Source organism: Myxine glutinosa, chromosome 13 (assembly GCF_964187855.1).
Source record: "Myxine glutinosa chromosome 13, kmMyxGlut1.1, whole genome shotgun sequence".
In the NCBI taxonomy this organism is placed as follows: domain Eukaryota; kingdom Metazoa; phylum Chordata; class Myxini; order Myxiniformes; family Myxinidae; genus Myxine; species Myxine glutinosa.
This window is the reverse complement of record NC_136273.1, coordinates 9424301-9437556: the sequence shown is the minus strand read 5'-3', so window position 1 is coordinate 9437556 and position 13256 is coordinate 9424301. Positions and strand designations below refer to the sequence as shown.

At 31.2% G+C, this 13256-nt stretch overlaps 1 protein-coding gene across 7 annotated transcripts in view; it reads right to left on the bottom strand.

Moving 5' to 3' along the window:
* NEXN (nexilin F-actin binding protein) overlaps positions 1–10644 on the bottom strand; it is a 93056-nt gene extending 82412 nt beyond the window's left edge. For 5 of the 7 annotated variants that reach the window (XM_078767056.1, XM_078767062.1, XM_078767064.1 and 2 more), the window contains exon 1: positions 10255–10605. The gene's annotated coding sequence lies outside the window, so the exon portion shown is untranslated. Of the gene's footprint in view, positions 1–10254 lie in introns of all 7 variants that reach the window. The other 2 variants (XM_078767058.1, XM_068133731.2) reach the window with 2 other exon arrangements.
* Between the last annotated feature and the right edge of the window lie 2612 nt (positions 10645–13256).

The window sequence follows — 13256 nt, the reverse complement described above, 5'->3', positions numbered from 1 at the left end:
ACCAGGATATTCTATTTAATGAACATCTATTCAATTTAAACAATGAGTTAAACATTTTAAACCAACCAGGATATTCTATTTAATCAACATCCATTCAATTTAAACAATGAGTTAAACATTTTAAACCAACCAGGATATTCTATTTAATGAACATCTATTCAATTTAAACAATGGGTTAAACATTTTAAACCAACCAGGATATTCTATTTAATCAACATCCATTCAATTTAAACAATGGGTTTATACATTATAAAACAACCAGGATATTCTATTTAATCAACATCTATTCAATTTAAACAATGGGTTTATACATTATAAAACAATCAGGATATTCTATTTAATCAACATCTATTCAATTTAAACAATGGGTTTATACATTATAAAACAACCAGGATATTCTATTTAATCAACATCTATTCAATTTAAACAATGGGTTTATACATTATAAACCAACCAGGATATTCTATTTAATCAACATCCATTCAATTTAAACAATGAGTTAAACATTTTAAACCGACCAGGATATTCTATTTAATGAACATCTATTCAATTTAAACAATGAGTTAAACATTTTAAACCAACCAGGATATTCTATTTAATGAACATCTATTCAATTTAAACAATGAGTTAAACATTTTAAACCAACCAGGATATTCTATTTAATGAACATCTATTCAATTTAAACAATGAGTTAAACATTTTAAACCAACCAGGATATTCTATTTAATCAACATCCATTCAATTTAAACAATGAGTTAAACATTTTAAACCAACCAGGATATTCTATTTAATGAACATCTATTCAATTTAAACAATGGGTTAAACATTTTAAACCAACCAGGATATTCTATTTAATCAACATCCATTCAATTTAAACAATGGGTTTATACATTATAAAACAACCAGGATATTCTATTTAATCAACATCTATTCAATTTAAACAATGGGTTTATACATTATAAAACAATCAGGATATTCTATTTAATCAACATCTATTCAATTTAAACAATGGGTTTATACATTATAAAACAACCAAGATATTCTATTTAATCAACATCTATTCAATTTAAACAATGGGTTTATACATTATAAAACAATCAGGATATTCTATTTAATCAACATCTATTCAATTTAAACAATGGGTTTATACATTATAAAACAACCAGGATATTCTATTTAATCAACATCTATTCAATTTAAACAATGGGTTTATACATTATAAAACAACCAGGATATTCTATTTAATGAACATCCATTCAATTTAAACAATGAGTTAAACATTTTAAACCAACCAGGATATTCTATTTAATGAACATCTATTCAATTTAAACAATGAGTTAAACATTTTAAACCAACCAGGATATTCTATTTAATCAACATCCATTCAATTTAAACAATGAGTTAAACATTTTAAACCAACCAGGATATTCTATTTAATGAACATCTATTCAATTTAAACAATGGGTTAAACATTTTAAACCAACCAGGATATTCTATTTAATGAACATCTATTCAATTTAAACAATGAGTTAAACATTTTAAACCAACCAGGATATTCTATTTAATGAACATCTATTCAATTTAAACAATGGGTTAAACATTTTAAACCAATCAGGATATTCTATTTAATGAACATCTATTCAATTTAAACAATGGGTTAAACATTTTAAACCAACCAGGATATTCTATTTAATCAACATCCATTCAATTTAAACAATGGGTTTATACATTATAAAACAACCAGGATATTCTATTTAATCAACATCTATTCAATTTAAACAATGGGTTTATACATTATAAAACAACCAGGATATTCTATTTAATCAACATCTATTCAATTTAAACAATGGGTTTATACATTATAAAACAACCAGGATATTCTATTTAATCAACATCTATTCAATTTAAACAATGGGTTTATACATTATAAAACAATCAGGATATTCTATTTAATCAACATCTATTCAATTTAAACAATGGGTTTATACATTATAAAACAACCAGGATATTCTATTTAATCAACATCTATTCAATTTAAACAATGGGTTTATACATTATAAAACAACCAGGATATTCTATTTAATGAACATCCATTCAATTTAAACAATGAGTTAAACATTTTAAACCAACCAGGATATTCTATTTAATGAACATCTATTCAATTTAAACAATGAGTTAAACATTTTAAACCAACCAGGATATTCTATTTAATGAACATCTATTCAATTTAAACAATGGGTTAAACATTTTAAACCAACCAGGATATTCTATTTAATGAACATCTATTCAATTTAAACAATGAGTTAAACATTTTAAACCAACCAGGATATTCTATTTAATGAACATCTATTCAATTTAAACAATGGGTTAAACATTTTAAACCAATCAGGATATTCTATTTAATGAACATCTATTCAATTTAAACAATGGGTTAAACATTTTAAACCAACCAGGATATTCTATTTAATCAACATCCATTCAATTTAAACAATGGGTTTATACATTATAAAACAACCAGGATATTCTATTTAATCAACATCTATTCAATTTAAACAATGGGTTTATACATTATAAAACAATCAGGATATTCTATTTAATCAACATCTATTCAATTTAAACAATGGGTTTATACATTATAAAACAACCAGGATATTCTATTTAATCAACATCTATTCAATTTAAACAATGGGTTTATACATTATAAAACAATCAGGATATTCTATTTAATCAACATCTATTCAATTTAAACAATGGGTTTATACATTATAAAACAACCAGGATATTCTATTTAATCAACATCTATTCAATTTAAACAATGGGTTTATACATTATAAAACAATCAGGATATTCTATTTAATCAACATCTATTCAATTTAAACAATGAGTTAAACATTTTAAACCAACCAGGATATTCTATTTAATGAACATCTATTCAATTTAAACAATGAGTTAAACATTTTAAACCAACCAGGATATTCTATTTAATGAACATCTATTCAATTTAAGCAATGGGTTAAACATTTTAAACCAACCAGGATATTCTATTTAATGAACATCCATTCAATTTAAACAATGAGTTAAACATTTTAAACCAACCAGGATATTCTATTTAATGAACATCTATTCAATTTAAGCAATGGGTTAAACATTTTAAACCAACCAGGATATTCTATTTAATGAACATCTATTCAATTTAAGCAATGAGTTAAACATTTTAAACCAACCAGGATATTCTATTTAATGAACATCTATTCAATTTAAGCAATGGGTTAAACATTTTAAACCAACCAGGATATTCTATTTAATGAACATCTATTCAATTTAAACAATGGGTTTATACATTATAAAACAATCAGGATATTCTATTTAATCAACATCCATTCAATTTAAACAATGAGTTAAACATTTTAAACCAACCAGGATATTCTATTTAATGAACATCTATTCAATTTAAACAATGAGTTAAACATTTTAAACCAACCAGGATATTCTATTTAATGAACATCTATTCAATTTAAGCAATGGGTTAAACATTTTAAACCAACCATGATATTCTATTTAATCAACATCCATTCAATTTAAGCAATGGGTTAAACATTTTAAACCAACCATGATATTCCATTCAAACAACATCTATTCAATTTAAACAATGGGTTAAACATTATAAAACAATCAGGATATTCTATTTAATGAACATCTATTCAATTTAAACAATGGGTTTATACATTATAAAACAACCAGGATATTCTATTTAATCAACATCTATTCAATTTAAACAATGGGTTTATACATTATAAAACAATCAGGATATTCTATTTAATCAACATCTATTCAATTTAAACAATGGGTTTATACATTATAAAACAATCAGGATATTCTATTTAATCAACATCTATTCAATTTAAACAATGGGTTAAACATTATAAAACAATCAGGATATTCTATTTAATGAACATCTATTCAATTTAAACAATGGGTTTATACATTATAAAACAACCAGGATATTCTATTTAATCAACATCTATTCAATTTAAACAATGGGTTTATACATTATAAAACAATCAGGATATTCTATTTAATCAACATCCATTCAATTTAAACAATGGGTTAAACATTATAAAACAACCAGGATATTCTATTTAATCAACATTTATTCAATTTAAACAATGGGTTTATACATTATAAAACAACCAGGATATTCTATTTAATCAACATCCATTCAATTTAAACAATGGGTTAAACATTATAAAACAACCAGGATATTCTATTTAATCAACATCTATTCAATTTAAACAATGGGTTTATACATTATAAAACAATCAGGATATTCTATTTAATCAACATCCATTCAATTTAAACAATGGGTTAAACATTATAAAACAACCAGGATATTCTATTTAATCAACATTTATTCAATTTAAACAATGGGTTTATACATTATAAAACAACCAGGATATTCTATTTAATGAACATCTATTCAATTTAAACAATGAGTTAAACATTTTAAACCAACCAGGATATTCTATTTAATCAACATCCATTCAATTTAAACAATGAGTTAAACATTTTAAACCAACCAGGATATTCTATTTAGTCAACATCTATTCAATTTAAACAATGGGTTAAACATTTTAAACCAACCAGGATATTCTATTTAATCAACATCTATTCAATTTAAACAATGAGTTAAACAAGTACACATACATTCAATGTACACCGCCCCCATGCCAAATAACTAAATATCCTACAGCGCGGCATTGCCGGGGCGCCTCCGGCGCCCGGCAATACCGCAGTGCAGCTCATAGAGGCATGCTTTGGGAGGGAGAGGTGTATGCTAATTCATTGATTAATTGTATAATTAAAATCAATAAAAGATTATCACAAATTATTTTCTTAATCAATTGGCTAATAGCATAACTAAACCACTCATGATTCATCCGAAGATGTATCTTTTAGAAATTTAATTAAATAAGTCATTAATAATAAAAAAAATAATTAATTGATTCACCAATAAATAATTAATCGATTAAATGATTAATCAAGAAATCAAAAATATCCTTGATAGCCACATCACTTGGTCACTGCCATGTCCAAATATTAGCTTCCCAGCTCAAAAGGTGCCTGAGATATTGGCCAAATGAGAAAGAAAATAAATAAATGATTAATAATGAAAATAAATAAATAATAATCATAAGAAAATTAAATTATTAAGCAATTCGGTCAGAGAACACATGAACCACCACCATTTCATCAGAATCTGTAACTGAAAAAAAAAAAAACATTTTAGTCATTAATCAAATAATTAAATAATTAATCGATTAATTGATTAATTAATAAATGAAAAATAGCCTTTGCAGCCAAATCACCTGGTCATTGGCATGTCCAAATATCAGCTTCCTAACTCAAAAGGTGGCTGAGTTAATGGTCAGAAGAGAAATGAAATTTGATTAATTAAATAAGTACTTAATTAATCGCTAATAATTAAATAACTCATCAATTAATTGATTAATCAAAAAACAAAAATAGCGTTTTTGACAAAGGACTTGCTCACTATTGTGCCGAAATTTCAGCTTCCTAGCTCAAAGGATGGCTGAGATATCGCCCGGACAAAGAAACGAACAAACAAACAACCAAGAAAACAAACATCCAGAGTGAAAACTGAGTACTCTCTTTCAGCGTGCGTCACTGCCGAGCCCCCTTCGGTGCCCGGCAATGACGATTTGCAATGCCTGGAGATGGCATAGGAAAGGTGCGGTGTACAACATTTTAAACCAACCAGGATATTCTATTTAATGAACATCTATTCAATTTAAACAATGAGTTAAACATTTTAAACCAACCAGGATATTCTATTTAATGAACATCTATTCAATTTAAACAATGAGTTAAACATTTTAAACCAACCAGGATATTCTATTTAATGAACATCTATTCAATTTAAACAATGGGTTAAACATTTTAAACCAACCAGGATATTCTATTTAATCAACATCCATTCAATTTAAACAATGGGTTAAACATTTTAAACCAACCAGGATATTCTATTTAATGAACATCTATTCAATTTAAACAATGGGTTAAACATTTTAAACCAACCAGGATATTCTATTTAATGAACATCTATTCAATTTAAACAATGGGTTAAACATTTTAAACCAACCAGGATATTCTATTTAATCAACATCTATTCAATTTAAGCAATGGGTTAAACAATTTAAACCAACCAGGATATTCTATTTAATGAACATCTATTCAATTTAAACAATGGGTTAAACAATTTAAACCAACCAGGATATTCTATTTAATGAACATCTATTCAATTTAAACAATGGGTTTATACATTATAAACCAACCAGGATATTCTATTTAATCAACATCCATTCAATTTAAACAATGAGTTAAACATTTTAAACCAACCAGGATATTCTATTTAATGAACATCTATTCAATTTAAGCAATGAGTTAAACAATTTAAACAAACCAGGATATTCTATTTAATGAACATCTATTCAATTTAAGCAATGGGTTAAACATTTTAAACCAACCAGGATATTCTATTTAATGAACATCTATTCAATTTAAGCAATGAGTTAAACAATTTAAACAAACCAGGATATTCTATTTAATGAACATCTATTCAATTTAAGCAATGAGTTAAACATTTTAAACCAACCAGGATATTCTATTTAATGAACATCTATTCAATTTAAGCAATGAGTTAAACAATTTAAACAAACCAGGATATTCTATTTAATCAACATCCATTCAATTTAAACAATGAGTTAAACATTTTAAACCAACCAGGATATTCTATTTAATGAACATCTATTCAATTTAAGCAATGAGTTAAACAATTTAAACCAACCAGGATATTCTATTTAATCAACATCTATTCAATTTAAACAATGAGTTAAACAATTTAAACCAACCAGGATATTCTATTTAATGAACATCTATTCAATTTAAGCAATGGGTTAAACAATTTAAACCAACCAGGATATTCTATTTAATGAACATCTATTCAATTTAAACAATGGGTTTATACATTTTAAACCAACCAGGATATTCTATTTAATCAACATCCATTCAATTTAAACAATGAGTTAAACAATTTAAACCAACCAGGATATTCTATTTAATCAACATCTATTCAATTTAAACAATGAGTTAAACATTTTAAACCAACCAGGATATTCTATTTAATCAACATCTATTCAATTTAAACAATGAGTTAAACATTTTAAACCAACCAGGATATTCCATTCAAACAACATTTATTCAATTTAAGCAATGGGTTAACAATTTAAACCAACAACAATATTCTATTTAATGAACATCTATTCAATTTAAACAATGAGTTAAACATTTTAAACCAACAACAATATTCTATTTAATCAACATCCATTCAATTTAAACAATGGGTTAAACATTTTAAACCAACCAGGATATTCTATTTAATCAACATCTATTCAATTTAAACAATGAGTTAAACATTTTAAACCAACCAGGATATTCTATTTAATCAACATCTATTCAATTTAAACAATGAGTTAAACATTTTAAACCAACCAGGATATTCTATTTAATCAACATCTATTCAATTTAAACAATGAGTTAAACATTTTAAACCAACCAGGATATTCCATTCAAACAACATTTATTCAATTTAAACAATGGGTTAACAATTTCAACCAACAACAATATTCTATTTAATGAACATCTATTCAATTTAAACAATGAGTTAAACATTTTAAACCAACAACAATATTCTATTTAATCAACATCTATTCAATTTAAGCAATGGGTTAAACATTTAAACCAACCAGGATATTCTATTTAATCAACATCTATTCAATTTAAACAATGAGTTAAACAATTTAAACCAACCAGGATATTCTATTTAATCAACATCTATTCAATTTAAACAATGAGTTAAACATTTTAAACCAACCAGGATATTCCATTCAAACAACATTTATTCAATTTAAACAATGGGTTAACAATTTCAACCAACAACAATATTCTATTTAATCAACATCTATTGAATTTAAGCAATGGGTTAAACATTTTAAACCAACCAGGATATTCTATTTAATCAACATCTATTCAATTTAAACAATGGGTTTATACATTATAAACCAACCAGGATATTCTATTTAATCAACATCTATTCAATTTAAACAATGGGTTTATACATTATAAACCAACCAGGATATTCTATTTAATCAACATCTATTCAATTTAAGCAATGGGTTAAACATTTTAAACCAACCAGGATATTCTATTTAATCAACATCTATTCAATTTAAACAATGGGTTTAAACATTTTAAACCAACCAGGATATTCTATTTAATCAACATCTATTCAATTTAAACAATGGGTTTATACATTATAAACCAACCAGGATATTCTATTTAATCAACATCTATTCAATTTAAGCAATGGGTTAAACATTTTAAACCAACCAGGATATTCTATTTAATCAACATCTATTCAATTTAAACAATGGGTTTAAACATTTTAAACCAACCAGGATATTCTATTTAATCAACATCTATTCAATTTAAACAATGGGTTAAACAATTTAAACCAACCAGGATATTCTATTTAATCAACATCTATTCAATTTAAACAATGGGTTTATACATTATAAACCAACCAGGATATTCTATTTAATCAACATCTATTCAATTTAAACAATGGGTTTATACATTATAAACCAACCAGGATATTCTATTTAATCAACATCTATTCAATTTAAGCAATGGGTTAAACATTTTAAACCAACCAGGATATTCTATTTAATCAACATCTATTCAATTTAAACAATGGGTTTATACATTATAAAACAATCAGGATATTCTATTTAATCAACATCTATTCAATTTAAACAATGGGTTAAACATTTTAAACCAACCAGGATATTCTATTTAATCAACATCTATTCAATTTAAACAATGGGTTTAAACATTTTCAAACAACGCTGAAATTATACAAGGTTAAATGTCAAACCTTGTTTTTCATGCTGTACAGGTTTAGTGTTTGTAATTACTGATTTGGAGTTTGTAAATACCGGTTTGGGGTTTGTAAGTACCGGCTTGGGGGGTTTTAAGTACCGGTTTGGAGTAAGTACCTGTTTTGAAGTAAGTACCGGTTTGGAGTTTGTAAGTACCCGTTTAGAGTTTGTAAGTACCGCATTGGAGTTTGTAAGTACTGATCTGGAGTTTCTAAGTACCTCTTTGGGGTTTGTAAGTACCCGTTTAGAGTTTGTAAGTACCGCATTGCAGTTTGTAAGTACCACTTTGGAGTCTGTAAGTACCGGTTTGGATTTTGGAAGTACCACTTTGGAGCTTGTAAGTATACCGGCTTAGAATTGTAAGTACTGGTTTGGAGTTTGTAAGTACTGCTTTGGGGTTTGTAAGTTCCGGCTTAGAGTTTGTAATTATCAGTTTGGAGTTTGTAAGTACTGGTTTGGAGTTTTTATAGTACTGGTTTGGAGTTTGTAAGTATCGGTTTGGAGTTTGTAAGTACCAGTTTAAAGTTTGTAAGTACCACATTGCAGTTTGTAAGTACCACTTTGGAGTCTGTAAGTACCGGTTTGGATTTTGTAAGTACCGGTTTGGAGTTTGTAAGTACCGGTTTGGAGTAAGTACCGGTTTGGAGTTTGTTAGTATCAGTTTAGAGTTTGTAAGTATCGCATTGCAGTTTGTAAGTACCACTTTGGAGTTTGTAAGTACTGGTTTGGATTTTGGAAGTACCGCTTTGGAGTTTGTAAGTATACCAGCTTTGAATTGTAAGTACTGGTTTGGAGTTTGTAAGTACTGCTTTGGAGTTTGTAAGTTCCAGTTTGGAGTTTGGAAGTACCCGTTTGGACTTTGTAAGTACCACTCTGGAGTTTGTCAGCACTGGTTTAGAGTTTGTAAGTTTCGGTTTGGGGTTTGTAAGTAGTGGTTTGGAGTTTTCATAGTACCGGTTTGGAGTTTGTAAGTACCGGTTTGGAGTTTGTAAGTACCGGTTTGGAGTTTGTTAGTACCAGTTTAGAATTTGTAAGTAGTGGTTTGGAGTTTTTATAGTACCGGTTTGGATTTTGTAAGTACCGGTTTGGAGTTTGTTAGTACCAGTTTAGAGTTTGTAAGTACCGCATTGCAGTTTGTAAGTACCACTTTGGAGTCTGTAAGTACCGGATTGGATTTTGTAAGTACCGCTTTGGATTTTGTATAAGCATCGATAAGGAAAGTAAAATGGGTACTCACGCTACTCTCCTGTTGCCCTATTCTGTCTGTGCCGTGTTGATAGACACTGTCTGGGTGACTGGTTGTGACGGCGTTGGATTCGGTGGGTTGCGATGATGATTTTCTGGTGGCGGTTACAAGAGACGTGGCGTGGCGGATCGCAGCAAGCTACTAAAGCTCTTACACAAGGCCACAACCAGCTCCCCCATCCTTTCTGCAACAGCTGTGGCACCACTTTCCATAAAAGTCTTGCTTACTGCTGCTGCCACATTCCTCCAGAGTTAGGCCAACTGCACAGATCCTTCCTTCCCTCTCATTCTCCCTGCTCTCCCTCCCCCTCTCCGCTACCTCCTTTCCCCTGTAGTTCCCCTCCTCCACCCTCCATCCCCTCTGCTTTTCCTTCATCTACTTACTTGTTCTCCCCCTCCCTCCCTTTAATTGGTTCTCCCCCTTCTTCCGTTCTGGTTTTCTACCCCGCCTATAGAATCCTTCCTTCCCTATGGCTATCTCCTCTGGTTTTCCCCTATGGTTATCCCCTCTGGTTTTCCCCTATGGTTATCCCCTCTGGTTTCCCCCTGTGGTTATCCCTATGGTTATCCCCTCTGGTTTTCCCCTATGGTTATCCCCTCTGGTTTCCCCCTGTGGTTATCCCTCTGGTTATCCCCTCTGGGTTTCCCCTCTTGTTATCCCCTATGGTTTTCCCCTATGGTTATCCCCTCTGGCTATTCCCTATAGTTCCCCTCTTGTTATCCCCTATGGTTTTCCCCTCTGGCTGTCACCTATGGTTATCCTCTATATGGTTCTCCCATATGGTTTTACCCTCTGGTTATCTCCTCTAATTATCCCTTCCGGTTATCCCCTCTGGTTATCCCCTCTGGTTTTCCCATATGATTATCCCCTCTGGTTTTCCCATATGGTTATCGCCTCTGGTTATGCCCCTGGTTTTCCTCTCTTGTTATCCCCTAGGGTTTTCCCATATGGTTATCCCTTCTGGTTTTCCCATATGGTTATCTCCTCTGGCTATTCCCTATAGTTCCCCTCTTGTTATCCCCTATGGTTTTCCCCTCTGGCTGTCACCTATGGTTATCCTCTATATGGTTCTCCCATATGGTTTTACCCTCTGGTTATCTCCTCTAATTATCCCTTCCGGTTATCCCCTCTGGTTATCCCCTCTGGTTATGCGCTCTGGTTTTCCCCTCTTCTTATCCCCTATGGTTTTCCCCTCTGGTTATCCCCTCTGGCTGTCACCTATGGTTATCCTCTATATGGTTATCCCCTATGGTTATCCCCTTTGGTTATCCACTATGATTTTCCCCTCTAGTTATCCCCTGTGGTTAACCCCTCTGGTTTTCTCCTATGGTTATCCCCTTTAGTTATCTCCTATGGTTATTCCCTTTTGGTTCTCCACCCTCCCTCCAATGTCTTGCCCCTGCTGTCAAAATCTTTCCTGTGTTTCCCTCCAGACCCTTCGTCATCCATCTTCAGAACAGCCTCAGCTGCTTCCACAAGGCCGCAACCTCGATCCCCCTTTCCCTTTGTCGTCCCAATCCCCTTTCCCATATTACGAGTCATTCGACAAACCACCACAAGGGTAACTTTAAGTAACAATTGTCAAAGTAATTATTTCATCGGCTCAGACTAATCAATTCATATCGAAGTTTGTGGATGAATTTTAACCTCGCAGATTCCAGAATAAGGTGAATGAAGAGAAGAACGAAATCCCCTCTGGTTACTTTGACGTGGAAGATTCGATTCGTTTCGACAGAAAACAATCTTGGTTATAAAAGAGTGATGGGAAAAGTTCACACTTTTCAAATATTAACACAGTTATCCAGCACAGAATTTGATATCGTTTGTAGTGACGGAGAGCAGAACAAATAAGAGAGAGAGTTGAACAATGATAAGTTTAAACATAGGCCGCCATTAAATTACCTGCACCACTGAAGGTGGACGACGTTGTGTTTTCAACTTTTCACCTTTGTCTGTCGTTTGTCTGTCCGAGTAGGATATCTCAAAAAGTTGTGAACGGATTCGGCAGAAACTTGGTGGGTGAGTTGGGTGAGTGACGAGGACGTTCTGTTTCGATTTTGGTGAAGGTTCGAATCCGGATCCGGATGCGAGAATTATTTAATTTTCTAACTGATTCTTCACTATTGAGAGGGCCGAAAATGATCTTTGTCTATCTGAGTAGGATATCTCAAAAAGTTGTGGACGGATTGGGAAGAAACTTGGTGCGTGAGTTGGGTGAGTGACGAGGACGTTCTGTTTCGATTTTGGTGAAGGTTAGAATCCGGATCCGGATACGAGAATTATTTAATTTTCCAACTGATTCTTCACTATTGAGAAAGAGCGGCCCCAAAACGATCTTTAGCACGTTATCTCAAAAAGTTGTGGACGGATTCGGCAGAAACTTGGTGCGTGAGTTGGGTGAGTGACGAGGACGTTCTGTTTCGATTTTGGTGAAGGTTAGAATCCGGATCCGGATACGAGAATTATTTAATTTTCCAACTGATTCTTCACTATTGAGAAAGAGAGGACCCAAAACGATCTTTAGCACGTTATCTCAAAAAGTTGTGGACGGATTCGGCAGAAACTTGGTGCGTGAGTTGGGTGAGTGACGAGGACGTTCTGTTTCGATTTTGGTGAAGGTTCGAATCCGGATCCGGATACGAGAATTATTTAATTTTCCAACTGATTCTTCACTATTGAGAAAGAGAGGACCCAAAACGATCTTTAGCACGTTATCTCAAAAAGTTGTGGACGGATTCGGCAGAAACTTGGTGCGTGAGTTGAGTGAGTGACGAGGACGTTCTGTTTCGATTTTGGTGAAGGTTAGAATCCGGATCCGGATACGAGAATTATTTAATTTTCCAACTGAATCTTCACTATTGAGAAAGAGAGGACCCAAAACGATCTTTAGCACGTTATCTCAAAAAGTTGTGGACGGATTCGGCAGAAACTTGGTGCGTGAGTTGAGTGAGTGACGAGGACGTTCTGTTTCGATTTTGGTGAAGGTTAGAATC